This window comes from Xenopus laevis, chromosome 1L, assembly GCF_017654675.1.
Source record: "Xenopus laevis strain J_2021 chromosome 1L, Xenopus_laevis_v10.1, whole genome shotgun sequence".
NCBI lineage: Eukaryota > Metazoa > Chordata > Amphibia > Anura > Pipidae > Xenopus > Xenopus laevis.
This window is the reverse complement of record NC_054371.1, coordinates 88,810,492-88,825,404: the sequence shown is the minus strand read 5'-3', so window position 1 is coordinate 88,825,404 and position 14,913 is coordinate 88,810,492.

Genomic DNA, 14,913 nt, shown 5'->3' with positions numbered 1-14,913 from the left:
TTCCACAGAGTCTGCATTAGAACTTCCCTAGAGCTAGGTGGAGACATTGCAGGCCATTGCTAAGTATTTTCAGACCGTGTAGCACTTTCTGAGGATATTTTCCTTTTCTTTGCTTTTTCAATTGCTTCTGTTGCTTTAAGTGCCCTGACTGAACGTCTAACAACAGTTACTTTCTTTTTTCCCTGTCCCTTGCTAGCTGCTGGGACTGCCGCCTCCTCTGAAGGCGTGTCTGAAACCTGAGCTATCAGTGAGGAAAGCTCTCTCAGTTCGTCCTGACCCGCCTCCTGCTGCAGCCAGTCTCTCACTTCATTTATGCAAAGTCTTTACCCTGCCATTCTGTGATGCAGCTCCTGTTCTCCAGCAAGTACAGCCCGTCCTACCTGCTCAGGCTGTTGTTGGAAAGGGGGGGTAAGCCCGTTCCTGCTCCTGCTTTTAACCCCTCGGCTGCCGCACCGCCACTGAACCACCAATGATTATCTTCCCTGAGTGGCGACGCAGGCAGCCAGCATTGGAGGGGGACGCACCGGTCCCTGGGACTGTTTATAAAACATAAGTCACTCCAGCCATAGTTAGTGAGGGCAATACTATTCTGCCAGTATACCAACATAGTGTCCCTGTTCTCATATCTTTTCACCCAAGCCTGAAGTTAATCAGAGTAAAATGTCAATTAACCAAGTGCCATTAGGGTGATAATGATCCATTTGCATGCCTGTACATTATTTCATGTTAGAAGTAAGAATGATTGCAAGTGGGGGTTATGCTCACTCCCAGTGCAATTCTTAACATACAATATATAAAAGTACACACAGGGAGGACAAGACACATAATAAATATAACTAACTGTACACTGCGCTTATGTAAGGACACAGCATAAGTGCTATGTGGTAAGAGACACAGTAAAAAGGAAGTCCCTGCCCTGTAAATCTTACAATCTAAGTGTGTTGTATGGTGATACATATGTATAGGTATACTATGATGTCTTGACTTTTTGTCCCTTAACTCTGTAATGTACTGCAGGGAACCATGGCTCTATATAATAAAATTAATAGTATGTTCTGAATAGATCTGTAGAATGCACAAAGTCACAAATAATCTCATAATCTCAGTTTACTGTTTTAGACCATGGGAAGGAAAAGTATGCCTAGAGGAACACCATGTAAGCACAGCGGGAACTTGTAGACAGTCTGCGGGTCCAAATCAAAGAAAAACCCTGGTGGTCGCTGACCGTTGAGTCAATCACGCTGTCCAGTGTTGCATGTACTAGTTATATGCAGGTAGAGAAAACCCTGATGGAGGCAGCACCTAACACCACTGCTTAGTCACTGTGAGTTGCCCAGTTCTTGGGAGGGGGTAAGTGGACAGAAGCTGGTACACACTTATGTGTAATACATGCAGGGGGGCAGGCTTGCAAAATATTGCTCACCTACAACTCCCAGAACTCTCCTCAGATACTTGGACAAAGCTTTTGGGAACCCAGAAAGAATGACATTAGTATGTCTGCCCTGCCATATGCAGTGTAACATGGTTTAACTTCACGAGCTTTAGAGGTCCTACATTGGTCCCTGGGGCTGTTTATAAAACATAAGTCACTCCAGCCATAGTTAGTGAGGGCAATATTATTCTGCCAGTATACCAACATAGTGTCCCTGTTCTCATATCTTTTCACCCAAGCCTGAAGTTAGTCAGAGTAAAATGTCAATTAACCAAGTGCGATTAGGGTGATATTGATCCATTTGCATGCCTGTTCATTATTTTATGTTAGAAGAAAGAATGATTGCAATTGGGGTTATGCTCATTTCCAGTGCAATTCATAAACATACAATATATAAAAGTACACACAGGGAGGACAAGACACATAATAAATATGATAAATGTACACTGAGCTTATGTAAGGACACATATTAAGTGCTATGTGGTAAGAGACACAGTAGAAAGGAAGTCCCTGCCCTGTAGAGCTTACAATCTAAGTGGCAACAGGATGCTTTTGCCAACACTCCATTGACATTGATTGGAGATGGCCAGTGTGAAGAAGCAGGACACAATACTAAATACTTACACAATCAATGGAGGCTGCAACAAATTGTAGATTTTCAAATTGAACCAATATCTGAATCCAATTCATCCTCAGTAGAAAAAATGCATTCAGAATTTGACAGATTTCTAAGTAATGATTTTAAAGTGAAAACCATTGCCACTGGACAGAGTTCTGTCATAAAAAAAATAATGCATAAAAAAGACAGGCATTTGAAACATGAATATGATGAATGGCATTATGCCAAAAGTGTGAAAAGGCACTTAACAAGAGCTAGCAAAAGGAAAAACTTGGTCAAGCTCTTCGATTGGCTACCAGCTATTTCTAGCCATCTATGGTGGGCATGCATCACCAGTCAAAGAAACACAGGAAAGATGGCAATCCCTGCTTCATCATTTAACAAATCAGCATCAGTGGAAGGATGCAGAAATGTATCATAGTTGTTTTCATGGTAAGTTAAATTTCAATCAACACAGACACTGCTCATGGCTGAAAAAAAGGGACTCCAGCATTCCATACTGGAATGTTGAGAGATGTTGTAATGAACCCTCAAATAACAAAGGATATGTCCAGTATGTCTCCCGTTTTGCTGCACAGGAGAAATGGATGTTTACAAGAGCTTTGTTAATAAATATCAAACAAATAGGATTCATTTCAATATTAATGCCATGGAAGCAAGAACAAAGCTGGCTGCTCTTGCTCACAATGCAAATGCACACAGGTACCCAGTACACACAAAATACATGGGAAGAGGGATCACTGTTAGAGTGAGTCAGAAGTACATGTTTTCAAAATGCAAAAAAACACATGTAGCTAGATTTGTATATACAGAGACATTTACAGAACATACTCTGCTTTTGATGGCCGATGTGCTAAAGATCTACACAGGCAGACTAGCTGGATTCCCAGATGTGTCAATCTGCCCACAAACATCAGTTCAGAACCTCTACCTGTGCAATTATGGACTGTTGCACCACCCTCCTCTTATTTTCCAGTTTTGATTTAAAATACTTTTGAGTCAATCCTCTTAAACCCACTAAAGAAGAACTAAATCACACAAAACTGTTTGCGCTGTACATATACAAAGGAAAGATCTATATTTTTGTATACCTGAAATAATGTTTTGTTTTGACTTCTAAAATGTTTATATTATTGTGGTTTCTTAAAATGTTCATTGTCTTGTACAAGATCATAAGATAGCCAATGCCCAACTTCTTGTGTTTTATGTAATCCTTGTCCTAAAAGAAACGTGCTATTGTTTTCAGTGAAAGTGTGATGTAAACAGGCAAACCACATAATCATGCTACCATATTGGCAGTATTGGTAACCAATAGAATATTTACCGTATGGATTACTTATTGATTTAGGACATTGTCATTTTCATGCTGAAGCACAAGCTAATTTATACCATGATTTATTCAGTTAACTGCCTGCAAAAGACACTCTAAATACTTAGATTAGAATCTAGGCCTCTTTTTTTATAATAATACATTTCAATATTTTTTCACAGAATAAAATTTGGCAGTTGTTACCCAGTATTCCAAAGTGAACACAGTCAAACTGTCATATATATTTCATAGGGGAAGCAAGTATTGCTTTGGTAGATTGGCTTTCTGCTTACCTGTTGTTGGACAACAGGAAAGTGCCACACTATATGGCCAAAAACATCCAGAAACCTGTCTCTTCAACATTAAGTATAAAAACTATGGCTATTAAAACAAAGTTGTTCCTCCCTTTGCTGCTATAACAGCCTCTGCACTTTTGATCTTTGGTGGTGAATAGTGATGTGTGAATCTGACCCGTTTCACTTTGGCGAAAATTCAACAAAACGCATTTAAGTGTACGGGTGACATTTTTTGAGGCATGACAACTTTTTTGAGGCGTGACAATTTTTTTCACCCATTGGAGTCTATGGGGCTAATTTTGACAGCAAAAAATGTTTTGCTTATCACTAGTGTGAGATGTGCTTTACCCACAACAGCATTTGTAAGGATGGGCAGTCAGGTCTGGTCAGTGTTTCAGTTCATCTCGCCATTGTTCTGTTAGGTTGAAGTCAGGTCAAACCACTCAAGTTCTTCCACTCCTATATTTGCAACAAAATATGTTTGTTCATATGGCATTATTGTGCTTTAAAGGGCCATCCCCAAACTGTTGGCACAATGTAGGAAGCATGTATTCATTAAAATTGTCATTGTAGCTACACCCATGTGGATTTTTAAAAGATCTAAAGATTTTAGTCCACTAATAATTAGGGGTGTCCAGGCATCTTTTTAGCCATGTAATTACTTTCCAGTTAAGCCTATAGGGATATGTAAACCTTAAAAAAATTCATATAAAATTGCTCAGGGTGCTTTTTTGAGCACTTTTGCAATATACATTACATAAAGTATTAAAGCTATTAAGCTGTTTATAAACTGGTAATATAATACATTTTGTAACTGTGCCACCTGTGAACCTGGCAGTTCTTTCAACCCCAAGAAGGATATGTTTAGAAGGAAAACTGAGAATCTTCTTATGTTGCTCTGCTTAGGAAAGATAGATGTTAGATGACCTGTCACCTTTCATATGTCTTTCCAAAGCAGAAAGACTTCAGAAAAGTTCTGTTTTCCTTATGAAAATAAAAAAAAAACTGAGCAGCAGGTGGTTACAAAAATCATTGTATTAGCAGTTTATACAGCTTAATGGCTTTGAAATATTGATGGGTGCATAAATTTGCCTGGCACGAATTTGCTGCGAATTCCAGCGTTTCGCTGCCAGCAAATAAATTCGCAAATCTCCTGCGAAAATTCGCAGGCCTCAATTTCCGATTTTCATGATTTTTTCATGAAAACGTTCCAATTGCTTGATTTTTTCGTGAAAATGTTCGAATTGCTCCATTTTTTTGGGGAAAACGTTTGAATTGCTCTATTTTAGTGAAAACGTTAGAATTGCTTGATTTTATCATGAAAACGCTCAAATTGCTTGAATTTTTGGTGAAAATGTTAGAATTGCTCGATTTTTGTGTGAAAACATTCGAATTTCACTATTTTTTTGTGCACTTTTCGATTTCACATTTTTTCGCAAATTTTTTGCTGTTTAGCGAATTTCCCGCAAAATTCGCTAAACATCGAATAATTTGTGAAAAAACTTTTTTTTCGGCTAAATGAAATGGGAGAAATTCGCCCATCACTACTTTGAAACAAAAAAATTTAAATGGCAAAAGCTTTTAGAAGAGCCCCCTTAGCAATCTTACTTTTTTAAAGTGGTCGTTCACCTTTAATTTAACTTTTAGTATGTTATAGAATTGGTAATTCTAAGCAACTTTTTTTTAATTATTTGCCTTCTTCTGACACTTTTTAGCTTTCAACTAACCCCATCTAAAAAACAAATGCACTGTAAGGCTACAAATATATTGTTATTGCTACTTTGCATTACTCATCTTTCTATTCAGGCCCTCTCCTATTCATATTCCAGTCTTTTATTCAAATCAATGCACGATTGCTAGGGTAATTTGGACCCTAGTAACCAACTTGCAAACTGCAGAGCTGCTGAAAAAAAAGCTGAATAACTCAAAAACTACAAATAATAAAAAAGAAAACCTATTGCAAACTGTCAGAATATCACTCTCTACGTCATACTAAAAGTTAATATAAAGGTAAATAACCCATTTAAAACAAATTAGGGATGCGCCGAATCCAGGATTCGGTTCAGGATTCGGCCTTTTTCAGCAGGATTCGGATTCAGCCGAATCCTTCTGTCCAGCCAAACCGAATCCCAATGCTAATTTGCATATGCAAATTAGGGTCGGAGAGGGAAATCGCTTGACTTTTTGTCACAAAACAAGGAAGTAAAAAAAGTTTTCCACTTCTCTCCCCTAATTTGCATATGGAAATTTGGATTCAGTTCAGTATTCGGCCTAATCCTTCATGAAAGATTCGGGGGTTCGGCCGAATCCAAATTAGTGGATTTGGTGCATCAATAAAACAAATACAAGGACCTGTCATATTATTTTAGATAAAAAACAAATCTGTATATTTGACATGTTCAAGAGAAATGCCATTGTTTACAATTATACGAAGATTCTTCCTTAAAACAAAAGAATGTCCAAAGTCTGCATTCTATTAGCTGCATGAGCAATAGTGGTTTATCAGTACTTAATCTGAGGAGTTGGTGAGAATTTCATCAAAACAATGCATATGCTGTGGTTAATTTTTAACCCTTTAAGTGTCAGAAGAATTTCGCATTTCATTTGTACTCAGTGCCAGACAATTTTACCCAGAAAGCTCTGAATTACAGGATTGCAATTTCCCAATTATTAAACTTGTTTAAAATTATTTCCTCTTTCTCTGTAATAATATTAAAACAGTACCTTGCACTTACTCCCAACTAAGATAAACTTATTTTATCTGCCTACTTATTGTAGGCAAAAGAATCCTGTTGGATTTAATTAATGTTTAAATTATTTTTTAGTAGACTTAGGGTCAGATTTATTAACGGTAGAGTTGTATTTAACCTGAATTCTATAGATCAGAAACTCCCAGCAGTAAATTACCGAATTTTCAAAGCACTATAGCAAAAGGAACAGTGGGTTTACAGCTAATAAACAGCTACCGGTATTGGGCGCTTATGCTATATGCACGAACGCAGCTACCGGCTTGCAGCTGTCAAAGACATGCGTCACGCACGGACTGGAGAAAGCTGAGCGGGTTGCCTAGGCGACGGTGACAGTGCTCTGCTAACTGAACCTGTATGGCACTTCCGGGTTCCCCTCTACGAGACTCAGGACGGGTTACATCTAAGTTTCCTAGGCAAATACACTAAATTCCCAGACCCACACACTGCAAATGACCAAAAGTTGAGGAGGCTTTATACACCATATGTGTGGATATATCACGGTAATGGTTTGCACAGTTTTACTTTTCACGGGTTGCTAGGCGCCCTAGCAACATGTCTTGGCGCCATTATTTGTATTTAAATACCTCTCTGTGTACTGGCACATATTTCTCCCTGAAGAAGATTCCTGTACGGACTGGAAACGTTGGTTCACCAATAAACCTCCATTGATTGGACTTTTTGCCTCAAGCCGATTTATTGTGGAGTGCCGTCATCGGTGGGACTATTTGAAACTTTACAGACTGGCACCCAATCTATTTTCCATTTTATGGTTGTGTGTTCCTATTCGTGGGAAATATATAGACTGGCACCCAATCTATTTTCCATTTTATGGTTGTGCGTTCCTATTCGTGGGATATATATATATAAATATATATATATATATATTTATATACCAGCATTCTCACAAAAATGTAGTTACTTGCCTGGGTGCAGAGCCACATTTGCTAAATATTGTCACTTTGGAAACTACTAATATATGCATAGTTCTGTGTCTTGCATTACAGAACTAGAGATCGCTATTGTAATAATAATATGGTAATTATTATATGTAATGGTACCTTGAGAAAGGATAGATTGCTGGCCAAAACTTTAGTCTCCCAGTAATAAATTGAAATACATTTTTTGTTCTTTAAGAACCGAGTGTGCAGACTTCTTTTCGAATATATATATATATATATATAAGAGAAAATTAATTAATACTTACCGAGATTTTCTTTTCCTGGCCATACCCCCTGGCAGCATAACAATTTGGGTTTTATCCCTGTACTGGTCGGACACAGAAGGGTTAACAAGCAACCTTACAAATACCCACCCCCTTCCCGCCCTCACCAGTCTTTACCTGATGTTCTGGACGGACAATGAAAAGGGTGGGCATGCTGCCAGGGGGTATGGCCAGGAAAAGAAAATCTCGGTAAGTATTAATTAATTTTCTCTTTTCCTGGCCATCCCCTGGCAGCATAACAATTTGGGTTAGTACCCTAGCAATTAAATGGGAGGGCAACTGAATGATGCTTGATAACAGAATTTAATTAGGTTACAGCTGCGGCCTGCAGTACTGAACGTCCAAACTGCGCCAAAGACGCAGATCTAATATCTAATTTGTAATGTTTAATAAATGTGTTTGGAGTAGCCCATGTTGCAGCCCTGCAAATTGACTCAGGTTGTGCTCCTGCTTCTGCTGCCCATGACGATGCAACGGCCCTTGTGGAATGTGCTTTGGTCCCCTCAGGCACCGGCTTACCCTGTTCTTTATAGGCTTTCTGTATTGCCATCACTATCCATCTCCTCAATGTTGCAGTTTTGGCTGCCTCTCCCTTCCTAGCCCCTGCTGGGACTATAAACAGCCTATCAGTCTTCCTGATGCCCTCAGTCCTTTGGAGGTACATCCGTAGACAGGCATGCACATCTAGAGCTCTCCATCTCGATTCCTCTTGTGTCCCAACCTCCGGAATGAAGGCTGGTAAAACAATCGGCTCATTCATGTGCAGAGAAGAGACTACCTTAGGCAGGAATTGTAATATTGGTCTAAGGACCACTGAATCCGCTTTGAAGATAGTATAAGGAGGCTTAGATGATAAAGCTTGTAGCTCACATGCTCTCCTGGCTGATGTCAGAGCTACTAATAGGTTCAAAAGGGCTATCCACAAGAGCATTCAGGACTAAAGGCAAGTCCCAAACTGGAGTGAGTGGTTTAAGTGGTGGAACAATCCTGATTGCTGCTTGAAAGAATCTGGAAACCAAGGGTTCCACTATCCATCTTCTTCCCAGAATCGCGGATAATGCTGACAATTGTACTCTGAGTGTACTCAGGCTCAGACCCTTCTCTAGGCCTGACTGTAGGAACTGAAGAATGTTTGGCACTGATGGGTTCCACAAATCCACAAAATTCTCACTTGCCCATGCCTGAAACACTTCCCAGATCATGTAATACCGGTGAGACGTATTTGCCTTCCTTGACCTCAACAATGTGTTAATCACAGCCTCAGAACAGCCTTGTTGTCTTAACCTTCCCCTCTCAGCTTCCAAGCCATCAGGTTCAACCTGGCAGGGTTCGGATACCACAGAGACCCCTGAGACAGAAGATCCTCCCTGTCTGGTAGGCGAAAAGGATTGTCTGCCGCCATCCTCCTCAACAATGGATACCACGGGCGACGTGGCCAGTCTGGAAGTACCACCACTGCTTCCATCCTGGTGAAAAAGATCTTCTGTAGAACTCTGAATATCAATGGAAAGGGGGAAAGACATATGCACATAGACCTGTCCAATCCTGGACTAGCACATCCACCGCTGTCTACTGGGGACAAGGGAACCTGGAGAAGAAGTTCCTCACTTTCCGGTTCAAGGCTGTAGCCATCAGGTCTAACTTCGGGCATCCCCACCTGGTTATGATCATAGTGAATACTTCTGGGTGAAGACTCCACTCTCCACCGTCGATCCGCCTCCTGCTGAAGAGATCTGCCTGTACATTCATTACTCCCGGTATATGAAGAGCAGTGATGTGTAGTAAATGATTTTGAGCAAACTCCATGATCGGAAGTAATTCTGTCATCATACTGAGGCTCCCTGTGCCTCCCTGTCTCTTTATATATGTGACTGCTGCCACATTGTCCGAGCGGACTCTGACAGAGTGACCGTGTAGCTCTTTCCTGAAAGCCTGAAGTGCACATGCCACTGCCCTCAGCTCGAGGATATTTGATGGAAGATAGGACAGCTCCCTGGCCCAAGTCCCTTGGACTGACAGATCTGCTATGTGGGCTCCCCATCCTTGACCTGACGCATCGGTGAACAGCTCTACATATTCCGGCTCCTGCAGAGGCATTGCTCTCCTTAGGTTGAACAGAGTTGCCCACCACTGCAGATGATGCTTCAGCTTCCAAGGCAACCATATTGTCTGATTCCAGTTCAACTCTTGATGCTTCCATTGGTCCAAGAATACACGCTGGATTGGGCGCATCTGCCATCTTGCCCATTTGACCAGTCCTATTGTTGATGTCAGGGAGCTCAAATATTTCATTAATTGTCTGGCAGATAGATAGTCTAGTTCCAGCATGGTCAAAGTCATCTCCCTGACCTTGGAGATTCTTGCCTGAGGAAGAGATATCATTCCTAAGACTGTGTCTATAGAAGCTCCTAAGTATGTTAATCTTTGGACTGGACTCAACTGACTTTTGGCCTCGTTGAGAATCCATCTGAACTCTTGGAGAGTTGCTTTGACCTTGTCTCTGTGCTGTATTAAGATGTCTTTTTGTCTTGCCACTAATAAGAGGTCGTCTAGATAGTGATATAATTCTAGACCCTCTTCTCGAAGCTTTGCAATAACCAGCACCAACACCTTGGTAAATGTTCTGGGAGATGTGGCCAGCCCGAAGGGCAGGCAAGTGAACTGTAGATGATGACAACCTATTGCAAAACGAAGAAACCTTTGATGTTCTAAGGCCACCGGCACATGCAAATAGGCGTCCTTCAAATCGATTGTACAAAGCCAGTGTATGGCTGCCTTTATAGTCTGAATCGTCTCCATTTTGAAGCTTTGGATCTTTAGTCCCTTGTTCAGCTTCCTTAAATCCAAAATGGGCCTCATCTCGCCTGAAGCCTTCTCTACCAGAAACAGAGGGGAATAAAATCCTCTTCCCCTCTCTTCTAACGGAACCTCTACTGCTGCCCCCTTGAGAAGTAAGTCGGAAATGTATTGCTTCATAATTTCCCTGCTCGCCACAGATCGTGGCCAAGGGAACAACAAAATTATGAGGGATTGGCTTTTGTATGAATTCCAGCCGGTAACCCCTTCTCACAATGGACAGAACCCAGGAGTCCTGAAAATGTCTCGCCCAGACTTCCTGAAATTGAAGAAGCCTTGCTCCTACTCTTGGAAGCTGGACAGGCCTCCCGTCATTGTGACTTCTGCTGGGACTTGGGAGATCTTGGGGCCTTGGCCTTTCCACCTCGAAAAAAAAAACAGACTGCCCTGTCTTCCAAGATGATGACCTAAAAGTCTCCCTACCAGGCCTATAAGCTTTAAAGTTGTCCTTCTTCCTTGAAAAATACCTGTCTGATTGACGTTTTGGGGGATCTTTAAATCTCCTTGGAGTCTGTGGAAGGAATGTGCTCTTTCCTCCAGATGATTTGGATATTATATCCTCCAAAGCTTTGCCAAATAACATCTTGCCCTCAAATGGTAGCCTGCATAATGCATTCTTTGAGGCAGTGTCTGCAAACCAGTACTTACGCCAAAGGGCTCTACGAGCCACTACTGATGAGGCCATAGATCTCGCAGACAATCTTGTTAAATCGCCAACGGCCCCCAGGCAAAAAGATGTTGCAAGTCTCAGATCCTCCAGAGCTGCCAAAATCTTCTCACGAGGCTCCCCTTCTCTGGTCCTCTGCACTAAATCCTCTATCCACATCGACAGGGCCTTGACCACTGAAACTAATGATACTGCCGGTCTCAACATGGCTCCAGTCATCATGTATAACTTTTTTAATTCTGTTTCCATCCTTCTCTCCATTGGCTGTTTCAGGGCAGAAACATCGTCTATTGGTAGTGCAGTCTTTCTGGACAATCTAGCTACTGGAGCATCAACTGTTGGAGGATTGCTCCAAATTTCCTGAGATTCTGGAGGAAAGGGATATAGCTTCTCCATCTTTGCCTCTACCGGAACTTTTCTAGACATCCTTTGCCATTCTGCAGAAATGACATCTTGCACCTCCTTATGCACTGGGAAGACATGTTTTCTCTTCCTGGCAAAAAACACACCTGTGTCTGTCTGGTCCTGGTCCTCAAGGACTAATGTGTGTCTCACTGCCTTAATAAGGTCTGGAACAAATTTCATATCAAAAAATGAATTCTCTTCCTCCTCATCTGAAGAAGAAGAGTCTGAGTTAATCACCTCAATCTGATTAGAATGCGTGTCAGCAGGTAACTGACTTTCAGCACCCTTTGCCTCTTGAATTCCTGAGGCTACTGCCTGTTTAATCCAGGCTAATAAATCTGACTGAGAAGCATCCTTAGAAGTTGAAGGAATCTCTTGAGCAGGTATACGCTTCTGAGCAGGTGGAATATCAGCGTCACCTTCTAAAATCTCTGCAATACAGTCACCACATAATCTCTTGCCCGGTAATGTAGGCTTTTTGCAGGCTTTACAGGCTCTAATGTCCTTATCCTGAGATCTTTGCCTTTTCCTGGCAGTATCTTCAACAGGTGAAGTAAGCCTAGAGTGACAAACACCCAATTAGTAATGCACTTTTTTCGACGCAAAAACACTCAGTAGCTCTAAACCCACCGTGAAGCCTTCGAGGTAGCAGCTTTCTCGGCAGCCGGATCCATCACAGATGCGTCAATGCGGGTGCAAAGGCAAAACTGCACCCGTTCAGAGGCAAAATAAGGCGCCATTTGATGACGTATATGCTTCCTTGCGCCATTACGGACGCAACCTCCCCCCGGCTGTATAGGGACCCACTCCTGAGAAGGCGCTATGGCGATCACAACGGAGGGGCTTCAGGCGGAGAAAGTGCATGAAAAACTGCGCCTGGAATCTGGTCCCGAAGAACCAAGTGGGTAGAGCATACAAATCCCCGGTCCGGCCAGGACAGAAGGAAAAAAGACTGGTGAGGGCGGGAAGGGGGTGGGTATTTGTAAGGTTGCTTGTTAACCCTTCTGTGTCCGACCAGTACAGGGATAAAACCCAAATTGTTATGCTGCCAGGGGATGGCCAGGAAATATATATATATATATATATATATATATATATATATATATATATATATATATATATATATATATTGTATTCCTTTTTATTATTCACTAGAGAAACAACATGTAAACTGCGGCCTCGCATGTCATCATTTGATATTCCCATATATCATGTCACATGATTCGGTTAATATTGTTTAGTCACTTCTGTGACATCATGGAGGATTATAGTGCAGCTGTGCCGCATTCGAACATGTGAGAAGGGGTGGGAAAGAGAGGGGGTAAGGGGGATAAAAATTTTAATTCTTAATACCATATCTTGTTGTTAGTGTCAAATTAATTGTTACTCTTTGCATCTGTGTGAAGTTTAGAATCCATTTTTACCACATGGAAGCTAGGGAAGCGTAAAATCGTGAAATGGACAATCTGCTGTAAGGGATGAACCTTTAGGGCTCAGACTAATGGACAGCCCTACAGATTTTGTTAAAAAACAGCTGAGTGTTGGACATAGTCTATCAACATCTAGGGGCTGCAGATTTCCCATGCCTGGTATAGTATATTGATGTTATATTATTTATTCATAAAATCTCCAAAAATTCAATTCATAAATGATTTTTGTATCTGGAAATTAAGATCCTGCACTGCACCTGTCATTGCAGATCACATGACCACACACAAACACATTAACATTGGTCACCAAAGCTTTATATTTATTCATAAGATTTGCAATCAACAGTTTTCACAACTTAAGGCACACGGATTTAATATATTATTTTCCAAAAAAAGTCATAGTGATACAACATTAAATGCATTTAAGTGCAACTAGAGAAGGTTCTAGAAGCAGAAAAACATTTTGATTGTGCTCTTTCTTAGGGGGATTTCACGAAGTAGAATTATGAAATATTTAGTTAATTCCCCCTTAGTCACAAAGTGCAGTTACTTTTATCACTTCAAAGTTTTAACAGTTAAGTTAATTAATACATTTAAAACAAACAATACATTTCCATAACTTAGCTAATATGCCTTGTCTCTTAAAATATACAATTTTCTAAATGATTCACTTTACCGACCTTAATAATTTAAAGTGAAATTTTCTAGCCTCTACTAACAACATATCACAGTTATAAGAAAATCCAGAAATCTAAATGCAGAGCCATTTTTTGTTGGCATTAAGACTTGTAATTTTTAAGAGACATTGGGGTTCATTTATCAAAACCGGGCATGTTACCTATAGCAACCAATCAGTGATTTGCTTTTTGAAGCCAGCTGTAAGTAGAACAATGAATGCAGCAATCTGATTGGTTGCCATGGGTTACCGCCCATGGGCAATTTTGCCCAGTGTTAATGAATGACCCCCTTTGGGTGTGGGGGTTCTCTTCATTCAACCATACATTGTTGTCAGTGCTCCTTTTTTTACATTTTGGAATATAGTGTATAATATACTAAAAGTCACTCAAAGGGACCATACAGACTGTATTAAACCAAGTAATAGATAATTGCAACTTGCTGCTAGATTTATCATAGTATGAAGTTAGAGCTCACCACAGAAAAAAAAACTAACTAACTTACTAAATAACTAAGACTAACCTAATGCACAAGATAAAGGGATACTGAGACGTGCAGGGAAAATTTGGGGAAAAAGACTTTATTTCCCTACAGAGATAAAGCTCTCAGTGTCTAAGGGGCCAATTCATTAACGTCGAGTGAAGGAATAGAAGAAGAAAAACTCGAATTTCGAAGTGTTTTTTTGGCTACTTCGACCATCGAATGGGCTACTTCGACTACAACTTCGAATCGAATGATTCGAACTAAAAATTGTTCGACCATTCGATAGTCGAAGTACTGTCTCTTTAAGAAAAAACTTCGACCCCCTGGTTCGCCACCTAAGCTACCGAACCCAATGTTAGCCTATGAGGAAGGTCCCCATAGGCTTGGCTAAGTTTTTTTGGTCGAAGGATAATCGTTCGATTCGAAGGATTTAATCATTCGATCGAAGGATTTAATCATTCGATCGAACGATTATTCATTCGATCGCAGTATTTGCGCAAAATCCTTCTACTTCGATTTTCGAAGTCAAAGGATTTTCATTCCCAGTCGAATATCGAGGGTTAATTAATCCTCGATATTCGACCCTTGATGAATTTGCCCCTAAGTGAAAGCAATAATTTAAAGGGGAACTATAATGAAAACAGAAATGCAATATTCTCTCATGGTAATAAAAAGTTTCTAGGACAATTTAACATTTCTTAAAAGTTTCTGAATTAGTTAAATATATAAATATATAAAACAAATTAGCATTACAATTTTATTTTGCCTG